The following is a 22,419-nucleotide window of genomic DNA, read 5'->3' as shown; positions in this document are numbered from 1 at the left end:
ACACTACATGGGGACGACTGCACACATCCACCATAGAGGACTGAATCTAAGCAATTTTTGAGCTTGAGTGCTGACATAGGACATGACGCAACCCATCGCTAATCAGCAATAGAGCAGTTTTCACTGATGTCAAAGGAAGCATTCCTCGATGACTGATGGCTGTAGTGGGAGCTCGTGGGCAATAAAGGTGCATAGCTGCGAGGAGAACGGATCAGCAAAACAATGTCAGAACCCTTCTCGGAAACTTTCGCCTTGAACTCCGGTACTTTATGTCTGTTTGTCAGTGTAGTCATTGTTTAGACAAGAGGAGCCCAGCCCTGAGAACAGCAGGCGACTGAGGGCCTGCCGCAGAGTGTGATACCAATGGTCACGGATAGCATATGGCACGGGGAACTAGATACAACACAAACAAACACAGGACGCAGGGATGGGCAGGGAGAGACGATGGGATTACATCGGCCATATACTGTATGGTACAGTGCTCTTGATGCTGGATGTTTGTGTGTGTGTGTGTGTGTGTGTGTGTGTGTGTGTGTAGCTGTAGCTTGGTTTCATGTTAACCAAAATTTCAGTAGTACTTTGATATTGCTGCAAAAGACTGAGTTCAGTGTTGAACTGTATAAAGGTTGGATACTTTCACCAATTTTTTTTTTTTTTTTTTTTTTTTTTAAATGAAATTCCATTTCAGCATCACCTCCACAGAGCCTTGGAGATGAAGAGGAATGGGGGATTGTAATAAACAGAGCTGCGGTCTGGCTCTTGACAGTGCACTGCAGCAGTCAATGCAAAATTCAACATTCAAATTCAACAGTCCACCACGTCTTGAACTGAATCAAACCCACCTTGAAGGGGCCGAGCAAAGCGAAGCCAGGAGCCAAATGTGGAATTATTTCATTTATAGAGCCGACACCCAACTGTCATCAAAGCCCCTGTGCAGAAGTTCTTCCAAAGCGGGCCAAGTCAAGTGTGTTGACACATTGTTTGATGGTTTTTCATGTTTGCCATGGTGTCATTGTGGTATTCAATATCTATATTAAAGGTGCACTGGAGAGTTTTCCAAGTTACCTCTCCCTGCCAAATAGCAGACAGAGGTAAATGTTTGAAATTTAAGGACTTTAATACCTAGAAATCCTGCAAGGTGACATCAGTAAACTCTACACAGCATGCTCATTGTTCCTAACTCGGTTGGTCTGCGGACGAAAACAAGCACAAGAGAGGAAAAAGATTTAATGTTGGTGCATCCAGCTTCCTCTGGACAAAGTCCTCACTCACTGCTCTGTAGGTATTTTGTTTTTGAATTTCTAGTTTGTACCTTCCTGTACACAGAGAGGAATTTCTGCCAGTTACCACACCTGACAATATTTGATTTTGTCAGTTAGGTTCAATCTAAAGTATCTCAATTAATAGGTAAGAGATGTTCTTCTGTGTTCAATACCACTTTGTAAATATGTTGAATTTATTATTATTAATAAATTAATAAATTATTATTTATATATATATATATATATATATATATATATATATATATATATATATATATTTATTTTTACCAAGGCTGTTCCAAAGACCTTTTTAAAATATCTGAATAATTGCTGAGTTTTATGAACAAATGTTTGAATATTTGTTCTAAGTGTATTGGCCTATGAAGCCAAACAAACATGGAGGTCTCCCAAAGGACTGCAGTGCCACGCAACAAGTAATTTCTCCATAATGTAAGAAGCTTGCAATGACATTGTATTTTTTTTCCTTTTTATTCAGCATAAGATTATTTTGATTTAGATTTGCCCTGAGTATTTTTTTTTATTTTAATTTTATTCATTTAAAAAGTCAGTGACATGCAGTAATGCAGCTTAAGTTCTGCCAGTGCTGGATAATGAATGCAGCCACTTTTAATTTTGACCAAACAACTAAGTGGAAACAATGGTATATTAAAAAAAAAAAAAAAGGCCTACATGCAAAAACAGTTTGGGGAAATAACAGGTTATAAATCGTTGTTTCAACAAAACTACAAATCTCGCCTGCTTCAGCTTTATATTCCAGTCAAGTCAAAAATTCTGGTATCATGACAGCAGCAGTGTAGCTGTTTTTTCAGGGTGCAGTCAAGAAAAGGATTACCATTAGTAGCAGCAAAAGTCTATTAGATCATAGCCAGAGGAGAGAGAGGCCAGTGGGGCCTGACAAAAAGCAGAAGGCCTGGAGTCAGCCCTGCCTTGGGCGAACGCTGGACTCCACCGGGACACAAACAGAGAGAAATGAACAAGTCTTTCTTGATAAACAATGTGCAAGAAAACACATACGGGCAGCAGCACACAATATCATACATACACAGGAAAATACATGCAGCTCACAAAGTTTTAGCTTGGGAAGAGATTCTGCAGCCATCGGCCTGCTGCACAAAAGGATCCTTTGTTCTGTTACTGCCGCACACACACACACACACACACACATACACACACACTCACCAACATACACATGAAAACAGACACACTTCAAAACACAACGTCTCCACACTAGGCAGAGCAAAAAGGGTCAGAGGTTCAAGACTATATTACCTGTCAAGGGCTGTTAAAATCTCCCTCGCTATATATATATATATATATATATATATATATATATACGTGTGTATGTGTCTGTGTGTTTGCATGTGTGTATGTATGACTTACGCAGCTGTTAGCACAAATTACTGCAAACGACACAAATTCCATAGGATATAATATTCCATGCTAGTTCTGGGTCTGCACTATCTTGCATCTATCTCATGCATCTGTGTTGCTTCAATGGAGAGCAGCACTATCACTATACTGCACGTTATCCTGTACATGCATCTAGTGTTTCATTTTAGCGTATGTGTGTGTGTGTGTGTGTTGGGTCATCTTACAGCAGATCCTGTCAGGAAGTGAGGATGAACTGTTTGGAAAGAAATGTCTTTCCATGTCAGCATGTCACTCTGGCAGACTCCCACCCCCCCACCACCCCCCGACTCCCTCCTCTTGCTTTCTTACATGTCCAACACGCACTACACTCTCCAACTCTGTGCTGACATCTCTCTGCAAAATAAATGCATGTAGAAATAACAGAAACAGACAGAAATGTGTGTTGAGAGGTGTAGGCACACCCTCTCTCGCTATTTGTCTTCACTTTTAGGTGCTATCATAAAGCATTAAATATCAACATTTATTTTACACGGTGTGCCACCTGGTTGGATTTACCAGTAAATCTGCTGTATTGCTTTATGGCATACAGATTTTCTTTTACAATGTACCTTTTTCACAGAAGCCATTTTGACATGAAAAAGCAGGGTAAATACAGGTGTTGATAAAATTAAAGGAATACTCAAACATTTTGGGCAAAAATTTTCCAACATACAAGATGCTTGATACCATTTTCATCTCTGTACGTCCAGTGGTTCAGTTCCTATGGTTAGCTTTCCCTGTTAGCTTAGCATAAAGACTTAAAGTCTATAGGAGTCATGAGCCTAGCTCCGTCAAAAATGAAAAAAATAAACCTTACAGCAACTCTGAATCTGTCTTATTAATACAGTCTATAATGTATATTTGAAATAAATGTCTTGGAATTTAGAAAAACAAACATGTCACGTCTTCATTATGTGATATGATACAAAAGGAAAAGTTAAAGTCAACATAATGCCATGTAAGAGGCTACAGGTCAGTGTTACATCCACTGCATTTTACTTCTAGGATTAAGTGAGCTTTAAAAAAAAAAAATGTGGTCAATGTATGTGTTAATAGTTCATATTTAAATTATAACCTATAAAAAAAAAAAAAACTACAAAACAGTAGCTAGGATGTGATGAATACTAGTGTGAGTTGCCTGAATTGAGCTGAAAATAGTTACTGGATGGCCAAATATCCTGTTTTAACTTGAGATGGCATGAAAAAATGTTGAAATATGTCTCTCCAGATTTTGACAATCCATTCTTTTATTTGTTTTTATTAATTGGGGAAGCAGTGAAATAACTGTTTTGTCAGTAATCCTGACATTTGTGTAACCCAGCAACATGTGTGTGACGTAACTGGCTGCTATTTGACTACAGTGAATGGCAGGCAGTGGAAGCAGATTGAAGCTGAGGGAAAAATCAAACATGTTTATCATATTCAGGACAGAGAAAGAGAAAACCTGTAGCACCAAGAAGCAACAGGAATTGTGGGATAGGTAGTCTTAATTTAATGTTTAAAAATGATGTTTACACTGATGTTTCAAAATGCTACACATAGCACCTTTAGTCACACACGCAACACACATGCACTGTTCCTTTCCTTTGTGATTCATACACACTGTACACACACACACACCAAACAGGACAAACTGTCCTGAAGCCTGCTGAGACGAATGTGTGTTTCTAGTTCATGATGGAGAAAGCTAAGAAAAACACAGAGATGAGGTGAGAGACTGAGAAGGAGGTGAAAGCTGAGAGAGTGTAAACAGAGGGAGAGAGGAAACTGAGGACGAAGATGAGAGAGAAGGAGAAGGAAGAGGAAGCCAAGGCCTTGACCTAATTGAATAGATGAGATGCGAGGCAGCCTGTGGACCGTGGAGCCGTCCACAGGCTGAAGAGCAGACGCACAAGAATGTACTACAGCCATTACAACACAACACCCAATTGTTCTGATGCCAGCAGAGGATCGCAAAAAATGAAAATTCAGACATTCTCGCTCTACATTACGGTGAGACTAATGCACCGGCTCGCTGGGATGTTGCCCTTATTCACACAGTGGCCATTTTGTCTTACTGTTGTGTGCCAAGACGCACATCACAAACAAACGTTCACGAACCTACACCGCATTCCCAATAAAATAAAACTTTATCAGAAATCACTGTCTCAGGACTGTATCTTCATAGGCTAATATTGTAATGTATTTTAATATTCCAGATTTATCAAATTTGATGTACCTGTCTTACGGCCATCATATTTGTATAATGCCTCTCAACTCCAGATACTATAGATATAGACATAGATATAGATATTTATTAATTTGTCATTGCATAAAACACTCAAGCAGATAACGTAGTCTGTAATGGTGTCATCGGACAGATCAACCTGCCTGATTCTCTCACATACCTTACCTTACTTTTTCACTCACTTTGCATAGAAACTCAGCATCTCCCTTTTTTAAGTCCACCATATCATCAGTTTTTGACAGGTTAACAACAGATCACACTTAGGACCAGTTACTAGTCCACATTAGAGCGCAGATGGAGCGGCATATTTTTGTCCGGATCCCGACCTGAGACGGGAGCACAGCAACCGTGCCCGACCTGAACCTGACAGGCAGTCTTTTTTTGGTGTCCGAACCCGACCTGAGCCCCAGATTTTGTTCGTCCTCCGCGCTCGGTGCCTGAAATAACCTACATGTTGCCTTCAGTGTCATTACGTAAACTCCAGCACTTTACAAGAAGTTGCCCAGAAAAGACGAAAGGTCCATACTAAAATAACACTGATGTGACTGAGCCTGACCCAAACAAAATTTCAAAATTTTTGTCCAAACCCGGCCTGGGCGGGTCAAGTATCCTCACCCCGATCCATAAGAGACAGTGGAGCAATAATGCACAGCCTAGCCTATTGCACACAATTTTTCTATAACTTATTTATAACTAACTCAAAACACTGCATTCGCACTTTTTTACCCACCCACCCAAGGCTGTGATATTTTCTAAAGTAAGGCGACCCAAACCTGCCTGACCCCTGGTGACCTAAATTCAGTTATTCCCAAGTCTGTTAGCTACTTTGACAGCTGTTAAGTTTAATGAACTGGTAACCACTAAACAACATTACTAGCCTAAGTTTCAGCTGGGAGTTTTGATGTCTCATGTGCTGTTTTTTTTTTTTTTTTACTCTGTCAAGAATAAAACACTGACAGAAACACTGAACTACTTTTGCATAAAAAAGTTTTAAGATACCAAGCATACTGTAAGCACACATTTACACAAAATATCAGTCCTTACTGGCCTTCAAAATGCTACATTGGCTGAACACAAATAAAACATGTAAGATGAGTGCTTGAAAAAAACACACAAAAAAAAACTCTACATGCAAATTAAATCAGTGAAGCTTTTATTCCCTGGTTGTTTGGTATATCAAAATAGCCTGAACGAGGCTGTATGCTAATGGAAACAATACATTTGAGAATGTGAGTTACTGACAATCAAAGAACACACACTACAAGACTGAGGTAACAGGACGCCGAGCAGGATGTAATGCCACAGTTGATCTCTGTGGATGATCAGCTTCCCTGCTTCCACTGAATGATGGTAATACAGAAAAGCAGACATGCACAGTATGAATATAACCCCCCACACACACATCACCACCACTGTCTGACTGTGTCTATCCCTCTGTCTGCCTTTCTCTTCTCCTGCTCACCTACCTATTCATTTTCACACACTTTATCTCTTTCTCTCTCTCTCTCTCTCTCTCTCTCTCACACACACACACACAAAACGCTCCATGTTCAAACACACACGTCTCATATCCATAAAGGAAAATACGCACACACAGCAAGTCAACAACACCATCGCACACAAATAAGCAACAGACCCCATTCACATCAATCAAAATGTGCGCAGACACACACGCACACACACACACACACATACGGACACAGCACCATCTGCCTTCTCCAGTGTCTGAGACATGAGCGGCACAGTGAAGGTCGACCAGACAGAGGCAGGACATTGAAATGAACTCAACAGAACATTTCCATTGAATTGCCATTGCTTCATTATTTATCATGTTTGCGCTGAAAACTGACAACACTTGAAGTGGTGCTCAGAGGGCATTAGAAGTGCACTGTTAGCACATTGTGAGTGCATGATCATTATTATGAGCCGAGCGTGGTACAGAAAGTCACACACTGTTTGTGCTGAGGCTGAGCTCAGTGTGGTTTTCTGTCTGACAGAAGTCAGAAGGCAAGAAAAACTTTCTAATGTTTTTACTGATTTTAGTTCAGTTACTCTTAGCTGACACCTTCAGTGGTACAGGAGGTATGGGGTAGACCAATCAAATGGTATTGAACTGAACCTAACTGAATCAAATTGATTTGAACTGAGCTGAACTGAATTGAACTGATTTGAATTGAATTGGACTGAATCGAATTGAATTAAACTGAAAACTAAAGTGAAGTTAACTGAAGTGAAATTAACTGGCTTGAATTGAGTTGAACAGTGCTGTTGATTGAACTGGGTTAAGTTGAATTGAATTGAATTGAATTGAATTGAATTGAATTGAACTGAACTAAATTGAACTGAATTGAATTGATTAGAGCTAGATCAAACTGAATTGAGTTGAATTAAACCAAGCTGGATAGAGCTGAGTTGAACTGAATTTACATAACTGAACTAAATTAAACTGAATTCGAATGTAGCAGAATTGAACTGAACTGAAGTTAATTAAACTGAACTGAATTACACTGAAGTGAAATGAATTAAACTGATTTGAGTCTTGCGACTGTATTGTGATCATGGACATGCATGTAGTGCCACTGTTACCAGATGTACAAATGTGAAAAATCCATATACAAGATTTCTCTACTCTGCTGTGGCAGTCTTGGCAAATGTCCTGCTGGGTGGGAATGTTGCCAACATCTAGAATAAAGACTGAATTCAGGATGTAGATACAAATTTCATAATTACTTGTCCTTCAAGCTATTTTTTTCCAAGATCTGCAGGGCTTAAAATAAGCTGTATGTGCATGTAAAATCCATCACAATTTTTTTTTTAAACATTTACTTCATATTTTAGTTCCTAACATTCTAGACAGCAAAATCAATCTACATTTTGTCGAGTCTGTTTTAGATTTTCACTCATCTAAAACAGTACGGTCCATGTCTCAAATCGTGACGAATACCGTTCTCACCAGCACAGAATTCTCTTTTCTTCACTGTTCTGCATGAAAAGTTTGGTTCTTAACTTCTCATGTTATTAGATTCGACTAGCTCATTTTTCATCTTGACAGCTTCATTAAAGCGCCCCGAAAAAAGTTCAAAATATTTGTGTGTGTGTGTGCGTGTCTGCGAGTAAGTCTGAGTGTGTGTGCGGTTTCTTGATCACAAATACAGTCTCATCGCCCATCTCCCTCTAGTCTGCCCGTCCCTGTCGGTATTTCAAAAGCTCCTTTCTTTTTTTCTCCCTCCCAGTTTCTTTCTTCTGCTACTCCGCCACTCTTTCCTACCTCTTCACCCCCCTCTCTCTTTCAACATCTCCCTCCTTCACAGCCACTGTCCCTCTTTCCTCCATCATCCATCTCACCGTGCTTCATTACCCTTCATTCTTTCTGTCATTTTCTCTACATTTCGCCCCCACCCACTCTCGTCACACTCCATCTCACCACCCTTTCTATCACTCCACCTCCATGATACTCTCTCTCTCTCTCTCTCTCTCTCTCTCTCTCTCTCTGTCTCTCTCTCTCTCTCTCTCTCTCTCTCTCCCTCCCGCTCTCTCTCTCTCTCCTCTCCACCACCAGAGGAAAACCACTCGTCTGCTGGCTCCAGCCTCTCCAAACCTCTTCCTGCGCTGGCATTGGCTGGCTGGAGCGTCTGCCCTATCAGTATTGGCTGGTTGCAGCAGGTGAGGCTTGGCTGTGCCACTTAATCAATGCCCTGCAGTAGGGGAACCATGTGCCAGACACACAGTGCAGCAGCAGCAATCAGCATTGGCAGCTCTCCATGAAGCTGGGCATGGGGATGGCATGACCTTCAGAGGGCTGGAACCAGCAGCGGGAAGACACACACACACACACACACACACACACTCACACTCACACTCACGTGCACACATCCTTGCATATTTTCCTTGCACATCACGTTCTCTTCTAAAATGTCTGCTGGCCACGCCCTGCTCTACCTTTTCTCTGCAGAGGCGAACACTCAACTTCTCACAATGGGGGAATGGCTATGGGCGTGGGCACGGCATGACTTTCTGAAGGTCAAACAAAAGCTCGGATAACACACACACACACAACTTGGGCAAGATGCAGAAAACTGTCTCACTTTATGTTAAATGAATAAAATCCAATATTCAAGAATAGATTCATATGTTCAAGAGCATTTTCTAAGAAAAGGCTTGAGGCTGTTTTTCCACTAAACATGTACCCGTTGTGCTAATAACCTGCAGACACATGATACAGGTTGTTTTAAGGGTAAACTTCCCACAGAGGACTTGACAGACGGCCCGGCTCAAAATCAACTCAAATGAGCAGAAAATTTCAAAAGATGACATCATGGTGCAGTACAAAAAAATCTTATTAAAACAGCTTTGGAGCCTGTTCTGAACTGATATCAGAAAAGATGTTTAGGGCTTAATTTGATGAGACAGTGCAGGTAGCAGCTGCCTACAGATGTCACCTCATCTTTCATTTTGGTGCTATATTTGTATTGCTGCTCAAAGTCGGGGTATCATCATCTAAATGGTTAAATGTTTGCTGGGTTGCAGCCATTTTGTAGCACAAACAGGGACGCATTGCATGACCCACACACACTTTTTCTCTCTCTTTATCCTCCCTGCCCCGCTCCTTCTGTCTTGAAACACTCCTGCCTCGCCTTGTCTTCCTCCCCACCCTTCCTCCTCACTTTTCCCCCCTTAGCAACCTCCGTCCTCCCCCTCCTCTCCTCTCCTCTCCCGTCCTCTCCCCTCTACAGCGAGCCCTGTGCCGACCCGGCAGGCCCCCCACGTCGCCAGCCCACTAACAGACCTCACTTCGCTGTAATGATGCCTGTCCGTATGTCTGTGCAGCTGCTGCATCGCTGAATAGAGGAGATAAATCTGGGACCCTCAACATCCGCGTCATTGTTTCACTGTCACTCTCTCCTGTCAAGTGTGCCACATTTTATGGAATATGGAAATGAAGCATAATTCTGACTGGCCATCTATCTTTCTAGCCAGGCGCCTCGTCTTTTAATTAAAAAACTGGGCGTCAGCCATTCTGTGTTGTCCACCTGAGCTGGAAATGGTGCAGTGTAATTGTTTTTTTCTTTTCTTTTTTAAACATATTTATTGTACAACAGATCAATACTTCCCTGGTTGTGAATGGGAAACTGAACTGATTGTAATGATCAGATTCCATGAATAGAGGCTTTTAGTGTCCCATTGTCTAAAAGCTTTTTCAAAGGCTTTCCCGTCACACCTGCAATCACATTCTGAGGACTCTTTCTCAATGTTTCTAATATTTTAACATGAAATGGTCAAATTTACAGCTATTATACTATACTATACTATTATATTATGTATTATATACCCGAAAAGGCTGAAATGTGGCATGGAGGTCAAGTGTGTGTGTGTGTGTGTGTGTGTGTGTGTGTGTGTGAAGTAGTGTTTTTGTGTACACATGTACTGGCTTGACTCTACTCCGTTTCACTCAGCATGTCAGCTCAGCATGGCTGGATTGGTGTTCCCATTACGACAGGCCTACCTGCTTGAAGGTGAATCTTTAACTAACGGCAAAGCCCTGCCGGTCGCTTGTGGGTTGACGAGTTTTTCCTCCCTTCTCTACCAGTGTCCCACGCAAGGGTTTTATTTAAAATAAATAAATAAATAAATAATCAACTAGACCAACTTGAATGGCTGCTTCACATGAACAATTTTCTGTCTCTGAGCTGCTCAATTTCTCTCTGACCAATGAATGATGGCGAAACCCTTGACCTCACCGCAGCCGCTTGAGGGCGGGTCCGGCGTGCTTTGGCTACTCTGGAGACGGTCCATTTCGGACAAAGTGCAGCACAACTCAGCACGCTTACAGTGGTAATGGAAAAGCAATTCAGTGCGGCACGGTTTGACTCGGCATGGCCAAAGGTGCCAATGGAAAAACCCCAAAGGTGTGTGTCTGCGATCATGCCAGTTGGCTAAAATTTGCCATGGACATCAAGTGATTGTCAGTTTGTGTGTGTGTGTGTGTGTGTGTGTGTGTGTGTGTGTGTGTGTGCATGTACATTTGGCTGCATGTGTGTACCTGGTCCATACTACTGCAAATTCACACTTGTTTACGGGATACATCAAACATTTTCTGTCATGCTTTTAATAGACCTTTTTCACAGCAGCATTAGTGGCCCAAATCTGAATTGGAAATTCAGCATTCCATTTTTTTCCTTTTTTTTTTTTAAAATGCTGTTCACACTGGCATAAAAAAGTCAGAAATGTGTCATATCTGATGAAAACAATTTGATCTACCCTTTGACATGAAATACGTTTATCCCTGGTGTTACCAAAGACATTAATTAAGGTTCTGATCCATTTAGGCGTGACAGAGCCAGGGTCCTGCTGTTGTTTGTGGTGGCTCACTGGAAAGACTCTGCTATGCTTAAATGGACCAAAACCTTAAATAATGTTATGAACACCTGCGCTTACCTGCTATTTCATGTCAATATGGCTGTTGTGAAAATGGTCTATTGGCAATAAAGTTTTCTGATTAAATCTGAAATTTAAAGATGATGTAATATTTTTATTATTATTTATTTTATTTTTTTTTAAATCTATTTAATACATTTAATATTATCGCCTACTGGCAGATTCAGTCAGAAAATATCTGTATCAGCCCTGAAAACGCCATATTGGTCAAACCCAGAAAGATAAGCACTGAGCTGTCATAAGCATGTGCGCAGGGGATTTTATCTAATTATACTAGACTGTATAATCCGATGATTATTTTAAATGGCGAATAAATGCATTTTAATTGAATTGCGAATGAATAAAAAACAGGTTAACATCTGATTGGTGTAAAGATTGTATTAGAGGCTGGACCATGAGCCCCCTTCCCACATGGAGACGGCTAATAGGCAGAACACCATATCAACACACACTGCATGTGTCCCTGCATGTGTGTGTCGGTGCATGTTTGTGTGTGTGTGAGTGTGTGTGTGTGTGTGTACATTATGCGTCCATGTGCCGCAGGACTGAGGACAGCTGCTCCAGGGTCAGTCAGTCAGCTGTTATATTTATAGGGTGATGACCAGAGAACGCTAACAGCTGCATCACAGAGACATAAATAAGAGACGGAGAGGAGAAACTGTACTTTTACTTTTCCAGCACTCATCTTTTCTGCTCTGCTGGCGCCTCGCTCACAATGACTCTGCATGCAAACTATCTCTCTATACAGAGTCTGAACCAGCATCATCGGGTAGCAAAGGACATATGAAAGCAAGGGAGACACGGGGGACATGTCCGTTAAAGTACTGAAGAGGATTAAACTGTCTGTTGCAAATAAAGAAAGTAAAAAAGAATTTTTTCACTGAATAAATCAATCCAGCAGATTCTCTGCGGGACTATTAGTGTGAGACTGATTTCCTAAGCAAGAGCACTGAATAGCTCCTTTGGCCTGAGAGTAAGATGGTAGTATGGTATGGTATGAGACTAAAATGTAAGTGTTACCAAGGTAATAGTGTATCTATCTTCACAACAGAGCAAGAAACGTCACACTTGATTCAGAGGAGAATGTCCCCGGTCATATCGCCATGTTTTAAAACTGACTTCTAAACTATTTCTAGAGATTTGTTTTGTTTGCCATCGACAGCTAGATTATATTTTCTCATGCAATCTTACAACCCTTTGCGATATCCTCTGCTTTAAAGGATGACATGAGAAGTTCTGCAAGGGGAAAATGTCTGGATGATTGATCTAAGCGGCCCAAGTGGTGCAAAAAAAGTCAATGTATTTGGTGGAAATGGAGAACAAACAGGACAACAAGTTTAATGAGTCCAAATTTATCTCACATCCCACAGGCTAATCCAGCAGGGATCCTGCTTTGAAACAGTGCCAGTCTCAAGTTATGATAGATGTCTCAAGTCCTGCATTTTTTCTTGCTGGAACCATACCTTTGAAACAACTGGCTAACTAGCAATGATGGACACACTTTCTTAACTAACAACATGCTTCAAAGCGGCACTATGCAGCATTCTGACCAGTGGAGGGTGCCGAGTGATCGAATTCCATTTGTCAACACAAAAAGCCACTCCTACCTGGCAGACTGAAATTGAAAGTAAAGAGAAAGGCATGTTTTTTTGATGGAAATGGGGGACACATTTTATTCTCACAAGGGTCCCATTTGATTACTTGGATTATTTTCACTCTGAGCCTTAATTTTCAGTGAAGCTGCAGACTCTCGGCTACAAGGTAAGCTTTGAATGACTTTCTTCTGTTGCTGCATTGCTGACTTATGAGGCACTTTCATGATTGATCTGAAATTTGGATACGTTTATCTGCAGAATGTGAGAAGCTTTGAATGAAGGTGAAGAGGCATCGGGGTGAAGAGGAAGGCAGAGCAGGAGCAGACACTTACAGAAATTTAGAAAGCTAAAACCAGGAAATAACCAGGCTGCCCAATTGATTAAGTTCATTTTGTTGTCTGTTACGATATGCAAAGTTTTCTTATATTCAGACAAATGAAAAGGTGAGCTGTTCGTACCTGCTTGACATGGACTGAGACAATGGGAAAATCATCACATCGGAAACCAACGAATTCAAACGTTGGATAAAAGAGGCCATAGAGATCAGGAAGCGGGCAAGCGGCACCATCAACCGGGACGAGGGGGCGTACACCCGCTCGCACACCTGGGATTCCGTGCTCCAAAGACCACCTAAGGCGAGGGGGGCGTGGTCGGCCCCACAGACCTGTACGAGTCTGTCGGGCTGATCAGCTGATAAATGACACGTTCAGAGGAAGAATGGAGCCACAGTCGAAACTGTCAAGCAGGTACGAACAGCTCACCTTTTCATTTGTCTGAATGTAAGAAAACTTTTCATATAATAACCAGGCTGGCTTTAAAATTGTATGTTAGAGAGAGATCTTCAGTGACTCACATCACATGGTCATTTTGTGGCAAAAATGCACATAAAAGTAAAAGTACTACTAAAAGTAGCTTTAATGGTGTCTTCATTTATCCTCCTGGTCACTATGTGCCTGCAGCCAGGAGAAAATCATATCTACCAACTTTGACTTGCACAGCACTCGAGCGGCATCAGTTACTTACAGCTTACAGCCAGGTCATCTGTCTAGGTTTCAGTCTGGTGGCAGGACAGGCTCCCAGCAGCTCCTGAGGAGAGGAAGGGATGAGGCAGGTTAATATCTCCTAATACGATGTTATCGCCAAGATTAAGACAGAGCCAACTGGGAAGAACATGCTGTTGGCTCTACTGAGGTCATTGCTTTGGTACTCAGCAAACCATCGTGGATCATAACCTGGCAGACGGAGAGCTGGAAAGGTGGAGTTACAGAGCGGGGAGTGTTAGTGCCGCCATTATGAAGAAAAGCTTAATGTTGCGTTACTGTAAAACTGACCCACCTGGCGTATTCAATTAACTGCAAGGCTTGTATGTGAGTAGCAAAAGGGCAACAAGTGGTGATTGTATGCCGTCATCTTCATCTTTTTATGTTCTGATGTGTATTCCCATTCCAACCAATGCATTGTTGTTGAAACAGAGATGTCTATCAGAGGTGCCGTATTCATTTTACCGATTTCATTTGGCATTTCTTTAAGCGAGCTCTGAGCTTATCTGGGAAAACAGGTAGAATCAATAAAAACAAATGTCCCTCCACCTCTCTCACTCCAACTATATAGGCTGTTTTCCGTCTCATTTTAAAACCTGCTGGGATGGATTGCTGTAATTAGGGCTTTCCTATTGCGGGCAGAGTCTGAGCCGGGCCTCTTTTGCTGCTTAATCAAAATCAAACCGCAGAGAGGTAACCATCGGAGATAAATGAGAGTTCAAGGGGAATTTACTGAAACACGTCTGCACAAGCACTTGAGTTTTGACAGTAGACACAAGTAACAGGTGTAAGGTTGTTGGTTTGAATCAAACACTGAACCTTTAATGGAGCTTTAATGGCCACAAACAGAAGACTGGTCACACTGGGCATGTGGAACTGGAACTGTATGCATGTGAAGCTCAATCATCTTCCCCTGGATCAATTAACTCCAAAAAAGAAAAGAAAAGAGATTTACAGATTTTTGTCAATAATCTTCAAAGTCATTGGAATGACGTATCTGCTTGCTGTCTTCAATTTAAGGCTGCATGTATGGTTTACTTTTTATTAATTCCATGTCCTATGGTTTTGGCGGTGATCCTAATTGATTTCCAACAACAGACTGCTCCACTGTGGAGGACACGGCCTTTCAAATGAGCACGATGACTTGTTTACAACGTGTAAGAGAGCCTTAATGAGAATGATTACAACCATGCTGCTGCTAATGACTGCAGCACACACACACACCAAAAAAAAAAAAAACGAAGAATACCTAAAAGAAAACGACTCGCTTGCTTGCCTCAGAGTTCAGTCTGAAGCGATTTTCAGTGCAATCCCATTGAAATGTGATATATCCCATCTCGCTGACTCAGACCATTCTGCTTAATTGCAATACAGTCAAAAGCATGCATCGAAGTACTTAAGGTTGGCGTAGGGGCTAGAGATGAGCGAGCGAGGCACAGACAAAGAGACACACAGCGAGGTTCATCCCCAGTTTGAGCTTAGCTGTGATGTAACTGTGGACGATGGCTGTGCCGCAGTCAATTTAGGAGGCGATATCCTCAAACGACCTCCACTCCCTCCCCCCTTCCCCCCACCCTGCCTCCTCTCCTCTGTCTCCTTTTTTCTCTTTATCTCTCTGTCTTGCTCTCCCCATGCTGCTGCCATTTATCTCTCCACACCCTATCTTTCTTTCTTTTTTCCATTCGCTTTGCAACCAAAATATTCAACTACCCTTTTACACCCCCATGCAAACTCTAATATTATCTCCTCTCCTCCTCCTCCGCCACCTCCACCCCTTTACCATCACCCTCTGCTCTCCCCCCTTTCTCTTCCTCTGCTTTCATCTTTCCCTTCCCTTCCCCTCTCTTGCTGTCGGCTCATCCATGCATCATTGGCTCTGTGCAGCTCTCCTCCTGCCCAGCATCCCCTCGCTCGTCTCCGGCTACAGCGGCGACCTACAGTGCATATATAGTAGTATCTCAAATTCAGTTGAATGGGGCTCTCGTGGCATGAAATGCATTAGCACGTTACAAAATGGTCCACTCCCTATAGTAAACTGTTCATTAGATTACCTTACTGCTTTTAATAACGGTATATCCCCCAGACATATTTAGCTGTACTATATATTTATGCCCCCTCCACTCATCTCGCCATCTCCCTGCACCACTCTCATCATACCTCGCCTCTCTCTCTATCCCTCCCTCCCTCCCTCTTGATTTTCTGTCTCCATCTCTCCTCCCTCTCTACCTCTGCCATCTCGCTCCGCTCGCCTGTCGATTCAGTTGCTTTGCTGCCATGGCTGCTTATCTTTATTCTGCCAAAGCAGAAGAGAGAAAACTTGCATTTTTAAAAGCCGACCACTGCCGATGTTCATTGCAATTGCAATGATGAGTTTTTCGGTTTGAAACAAAAAATGTATTATGACTACAGTAAATGATTAGGAACATCTCAAATAGCGTGAACTAAAATATGCCATAATATGAATCATTCAAAAGCCAGTGAGGGTAATGTGGATCGTAGTAAGCATTGTGTGCGTTTGTTGCGTGTTTCTGCATCCGTATGTGAGTTTGTGCATGTGGAGCGTGTGCACGTACGTATGTGTGTGTGTGTGTGCCATCTCTCTCTCTCTCTCTCTCCCTCTCTCTCTCTTTCTCTCTCCCTCTCTCTCTCACTCTCTCTCTCTGACTGATGGAGGGTGGGGTAATCTGCACCGGTTGCCATGACACCAGACAGCCCTTGCTTGGCGAAGGCACGTAGCTTCCTCTCTGCTCTATTTCCCCTGAGCCCTCCGCTCAGGAGAGAGAGAGAGTGTGTGTGTGTGTGTGTGTGTGTGTGTGTGTATGAATCTGGGAGAGTGTGTCATATATGATGCACAAATCGAAATATATAACACAGAGAGGTTCCTATTTCTTTGCATGTCATGCGGATGACCCAATCAGGACCACAGCTTCATTATAATTGCATGTTTGGGGTTTTAATGCAGGGGCTGCCAAACATTTTCATGTTACACAACTCCAAATACATACATATGGAACTATAGACGACCATTTGATCAGAGTTTATGTGATACAGGAAGATTTTTATTGGTGATTTAGAACTGAATTGTAGTAAATACTTCAATGTATATGGGGAGAACTGCAGGCATGATTTCCACTCAGTTGAATTATGGTAAAAATGAAACTATTCCTCAACATGTTCAGGAGGCCCTAGCACCTTCCTACGGATGCCTGGACTTGGAAAACTGGTTTAAAATTGGTTTCGTATCCCACGGCAAACATTTACTACACATGTCAGCCACAAATCTTATTTTACGAACCGGCTCCTTCTCTCACTTAGCCATTTTTCTCTTTTATTCTTACTCCCTCTTAAGACAAATTGGTCCCAAATTGTGAGGGCAGCTGTGGTATTGACATCGCTGTTTATTCCACATACATACATCATGAACTAATTCACCTCGCACTGATAAAGCTACAAGACGTGGAAGGAACAGCACGTTTTTAAAGATAATACAACATTTCAAACATTTGAGAGTCTTGCCTCTTTTAAAGGAGACACTCTTAATCTCAGTTATTAAACACTGCAAGGTCTTGGCTTTGCTTATAGAGCTCTGACCTCAAATGATTACTTTCTAAAGTCAATTCATTATTAAAAGACGTGAGAGTACTTTCAGGTAGTGTCATAACCCTCTCACTGAAGCTTTGATCTGTACATGTTTTACATTGCAAAGACAAAGAAGTGAATGAGTTCAGTTAAAACATCTACACTGAAAGTTTAATTTAATGCGTTACAAGATTTAAGCGCGTGTCAATTTGTCTTTATTTCACAGTTTAACAGAGCAACAGATACAAGAGATGAGATTTTCATGTCTTTGCCCTCGAAGAAAACACCTGTTCCCGGTTTCAGGTGCATTTTCTTTTTCCACCGTCGAAACAATCGCGCCGTTTTGAACCTCCACTCCTCTCACAGCTCTCTGAATCCTAATAAAAGTGTCCATGCCAGCTCCTATCCATCCATCTATCTCCAGACTCCAGCCTAGATGAATAATTTAGCAGGCTATATTTCCAGCCATCTGCTTCCCTCTCTCTCTCTCTCTCTCTCCCTCTATCCCTCTCTTTCTCTCTATAATTCTTCCTCTCCTTTCTCAGTAAACTCTCTAGGTTATTGCGATGCTGTACACTTTCTCATGCCGGCCTGTGGTCAGCTGTATCGGTGATTTGCAAAGTGAGGTCCCTGAGGGGTTTCCAAGGGCCCTTGAGGGGGCTCCAGGGGACCTTCTGGCAAAACCCCAATTAGAAAACGCATAAAAATGACTTTTGATGATCACAGCTTTCACCCTCTCGTCAATTGATTCCTTCCATACAATATAGACCAATACTTCAATTCAATACTGAATCATCAGCCACAAAAATCCTCACAGATGGGAGTCCCTGAGATTGAACTTTTTTTTTTTTCCGCTTGGGATCCACAGCCCTAAAATGCATCTAACTGGGAACGTGCAACCTGAAAGAACCCCAGTGCTGTCAGATAATTGATTGCTACTCCATATTTACTGTTGCTTAATTGGAGCTATCCATGTGCAAGTTACAGGACAACAGCAGGATGCGATGCTGATGCAGTAACGATCCCTAATGACATTGTGCGGTTTGCAGAAGGGAAGGCGCTGAAAACTGTACATACGAATGGGATACAATCACCACCCGTGATCAACATGGCCCCACATCTGCAGCACTGCCTGTCAGAGCCCAGCAGAGGTCAGCCAAGTTCCTCTTTCCTGTCAGTATAATGAGCAGCCACATGTTCTCCACCAGCATCGCCCTCATTATCTGTGTTCAACAATTACGCCGGTTGAGTAATTGATGATCGCCCCCCCCACACCCCTCTCTCACCGCAATGTTCACAGCTATGAGAATCACGATGTAAGTGAAAATGAATACATAATTACATATAGCAACTGCTTAATTACACAGTGTCTGGGATTTATGTAAGCAAATAAAACCAGCCGGGCAAACAGAGCGTCGTCTTAAATCGCTAAGAAAAAGCAAGGCAGGACGAGACAAAGAGCGGATTGATATGCCAAATGCACAGAGAGAGAGAGAGAGAGAGAGAGAGAGGGAGAGAGGGAGAGAGGCTCTGGTGCAGTTTCATTCTTATTGGAAGGAGATCATGTGGGAGAATGAAGGCAAGTAGATGATGAGGATGAGGATGATGAGGAGAACGATGGCATCTAAACACGTCTGGGGTCAGAACGGCATTGATTGACTGCGCTGAAATAGCAGGATGCCTGCTCATTTTCGCATTCTCTATCCATTCAGGGAAGATCAGAAGAAAAGGATAAAATACTATTCTTCTGCCCTCCCCTGAATGACTAACGAATGCAAAAAGGGACACTACTATTTAAGTGACTATCTATGCTATTTCATTTTCTGTTTTTAGTCTCTCGAGTGACTTAGTAACCCTGAAGTCTGGAGTCCCTCGGCTCTTGCAATCAGTGTGGTCTATTTCTCCGAGCCTTACAGCTCAGCACAGATCAAGACCCCTTGTTTCAGCACGCAGCACAGGCTCTCTCTTTGTTCAGGTGGAATCAAACACATATTGGCAAATACAATATACAGCACGAAAGCCTGTCCATTCAAATGTAAATGCATGTGTGCTTGCCTGAAGTATCAATGTGCTATTAGCACCAGTGGTATGTAAGTGTGTGTTTGTGAGTAGATTTGCTTTGCTTTGCATGCTAAAAATGGCTAAGGCCAGCTGCATCCCAAAAGAGGCCCACACACACACACACACACACACACACACACACACACATGCACAGATGCTGTCTGCTCTCTGATCTATCTATATTCACGCTGGTCTGTGCTTATCTGCTGGCTGGCTGGCTCACAGTCTATACTGGCTGTCAGGTTAGCTGGCAGATCTGCGGACTGACTGGATATAAAAGTGGCCCGCTGATTGGCTGGCCCGGACATTAGCACCCTGTGCAACCCTGCAGCGCCACAGCGTCTATACATACATGCAAACAGTGGCTCATTCCCCAGACATTCAGAGCAACCCGCCATGACTGGCTGCATATATTTATAATCTACTCTTTGCTCTTTCCTGCGGCAATTAAACCCCGTGAACCTCGGCATGTTGAAAGCGCCACGGTCATCAAGCAGCTGCAGCCAACATGCATCTGTTTTGCCGAGCCTGTCACCTCCACAATCAAACCAGCCAACCAACCGCCGAATGACTTGTAACCCTTTGCTCTCTCGTCCCTCAGACACCTCGCCGTGCGTAGACACAGAGACACTGGCTCTCGGTATCCTGTTTCTAGGAACTGCAATCCACTGTGGGCTGGAGTAGAGGGGGTGGGGGAGAGGGAGGAATAGAGTAGGGGAAAATAGAGTAGGGGAAGAGAGAGTGTTGGGGGTGGGGGTGTGGTGGTGTGCAGAGGTGGGCTGTGCATGTGCCACGCATTGCACACAATGGTCTCTGAGCAAGGTGTGTGTGCATGCGTGTGGTTGAGATAGAGAAAGAGGGTGCATTTCCGGTTTTTGTGAGCAGACGTGTGTGTGCGGTGGTTATCATGCCGCCTGATATTCCTTTACTGGTTTTTGAATGATTCGCACAATTACATGTCCTCAATGTAATTATTTTGTGGAGCAGTTGGAACCGTTACATGTGATTACAGAGATTGGTGATTATGTTCTATTGTGCGGCATCAGTTTTCAAACCAAATCATACACCGTTATTGCGGATAATGGTGATTGCGTGCCCCTCTATAGCGCCTGTTTTCAAACCCAAGTCATTTATCATCTCTATACGGGTTGAGCACATACGCTGTTTACTGTCGCTGCTTTTCCAAAATGTGCAATTTGCATCCTGCTTTGGCAAAAGTATTCACGAGTAAACCACTAATGCCAATAAAGTTATTGACTGGAGTGAGACACAGAGACACACACAGAGAGAGAGAGAGAGAGAGAGAGAGAGAGAGAGAGAGAGAGAGAGAGGGAAAAGAAGAGGAAGCAATCCACCGCTGTAAAATGACTGTGAGGAAAACGACACGACAAGTGGAAGTGAGGAGGAGGTGTAGGTGGAGGTGGGGAAAGGGAGCGACGAGGGAGAGTGGGGAGAAACGAAGAAGAACAAGGGGAAGGAAAAAAGAGGGAGTAAGTGAGGTTGGAAGGGGGGAGGGTGATGGAGAGGAGAGGGGAGAGGAGAGGAGAGGGGCAAGGACAGAAGAGAAAAGGAGGAGGAGGAGGAGGAGAGGCGAGACGAGGAGAAGAGACGAGGCAGGAGGAAAGAGGCGAGGCAAGGCGAGGGGAGCGGGGTGGGGGGAGCTCTGGCAGGGGAGATGAGGGGAGTAGGGGTGGGGGTGGGGGGTGTAGAGGGGGGCTGCTGCTGCTGCTGCTGATGCCGGAGCACAGCGCGGCCAGGCTGAACCGAGTGAACTGCAGTGGAGGTCAGGGAGTCCAACATTCCTCTGGAACACTGTGTTTACACTGCGTAGCAGAGAGAGAGGGGGGGGGGAGAGAGAGAGAGCGAGAGAGAGAGAGAGAGAGAGAGAGAGAGAGAGGAAGAGAGAGAGAGAGAGAGAGGAGGGTGGGGGGAGGTGGGGGAGGGGGTCCAAGGGGGTGCAAGGGGGCTAACACAGAGGGAAGGAAATCATCTCCCAGACACTCCTTTCGGGAGGGAGAGAGAGAGATGAGAGTATGTTGTGTGAGTGTGTGTGTGTGTGTGTGCATGCGCGCACTCGTATCCTCTAGCCTTAACGCACTTCCAAAGCACAGGAGTAACCTGAATCCGACCCCTCCCCCCCCCCCCTCCCCCCTCCCTCCCTCTAACCCAGCGCCCCGCTATTTAAATCAACCTTAAACTTCATTTAGAAAGAATGACGGAGAGCCATGTGGGCACGTTTGTCATCGAAAAAAAAAATCTGAGGGATGAAAGCTTTTTGAATTTGGACGGGTTGTGTCACACGGGTTGCAATTTGTCCCCAGTGAATAATTTATGTGATTTAAAAACTTTGGAAGAATTGTAGTGTGAGTGTATGTGTGTGTGTGTGTGGAGTTGATAAATGAGATCATCTGCACCGCGTATTTCTCAGTGTGTTTGGTGTCTGATGCTTTGTAACAACAAATGGGGAAGGACCCTCAACGCTGAAAATATGTCAAAGTCAGTTGGAAATCCAGCAAGTGATTTTTTTTTTTTTCTCCTGAGAACAAACTTGAGAATTAATGCCAGGTTTCAATATGGCTAAATTTGTTTAAGTCATTTCCAAGTGAAGAAACAAGTGACAGTTTGAGACACTATATATTAAAATTGGTTTGATCTGAAAAAGATTTTTTTTTTTTTTTTTTTTGGCATTTCATTAGAAAAATTAAAAGAAACTCAAACTCTTGACTGTAAAGTCATTTTAAAGTCGATTCTTTTTCTGAATAATTTGCAAAGCAAACTTTTGTATTTCA

General features: G+C 42.9%; 1 long non-coding RNA gene across 1 annotated transcript in view; it reads right to left on the bottom strand.

The window, feature by feature from the left end:
* The window catches only part of LOC115370667 (uncharacterized), a 114,166-nt gene that overhangs the window by 60,222 nt on the left and 31,525 nt on the right, over positions 1–22,419 (bottom strand). Inside the window, exon 2 of the long non-coding RNA XR_003929269.1 lies at positions 13,974–14,036. This is a non-coding gene — a long non-coding RNA (uncharacterized LOC115370667). The remainder of the gene's footprint in view (positions 1–13,973; positions 14,037–22,419) is intronic.

This window comes from Myripristis murdjan, chromosome 13, assembly GCF_902150065.1.
Source record: "Myripristis murdjan chromosome 13, fMyrMur1.1, whole genome shotgun sequence".
Classification (NCBI taxonomy): domain Eukaryota; kingdom Metazoa; phylum Chordata; class Actinopteri; order Holocentriformes; family Holocentridae; genus Myripristis; species Myripristis murdjan.
This window is presented reverse-complemented; position numbering and strand designations above follow the sequence as displayed.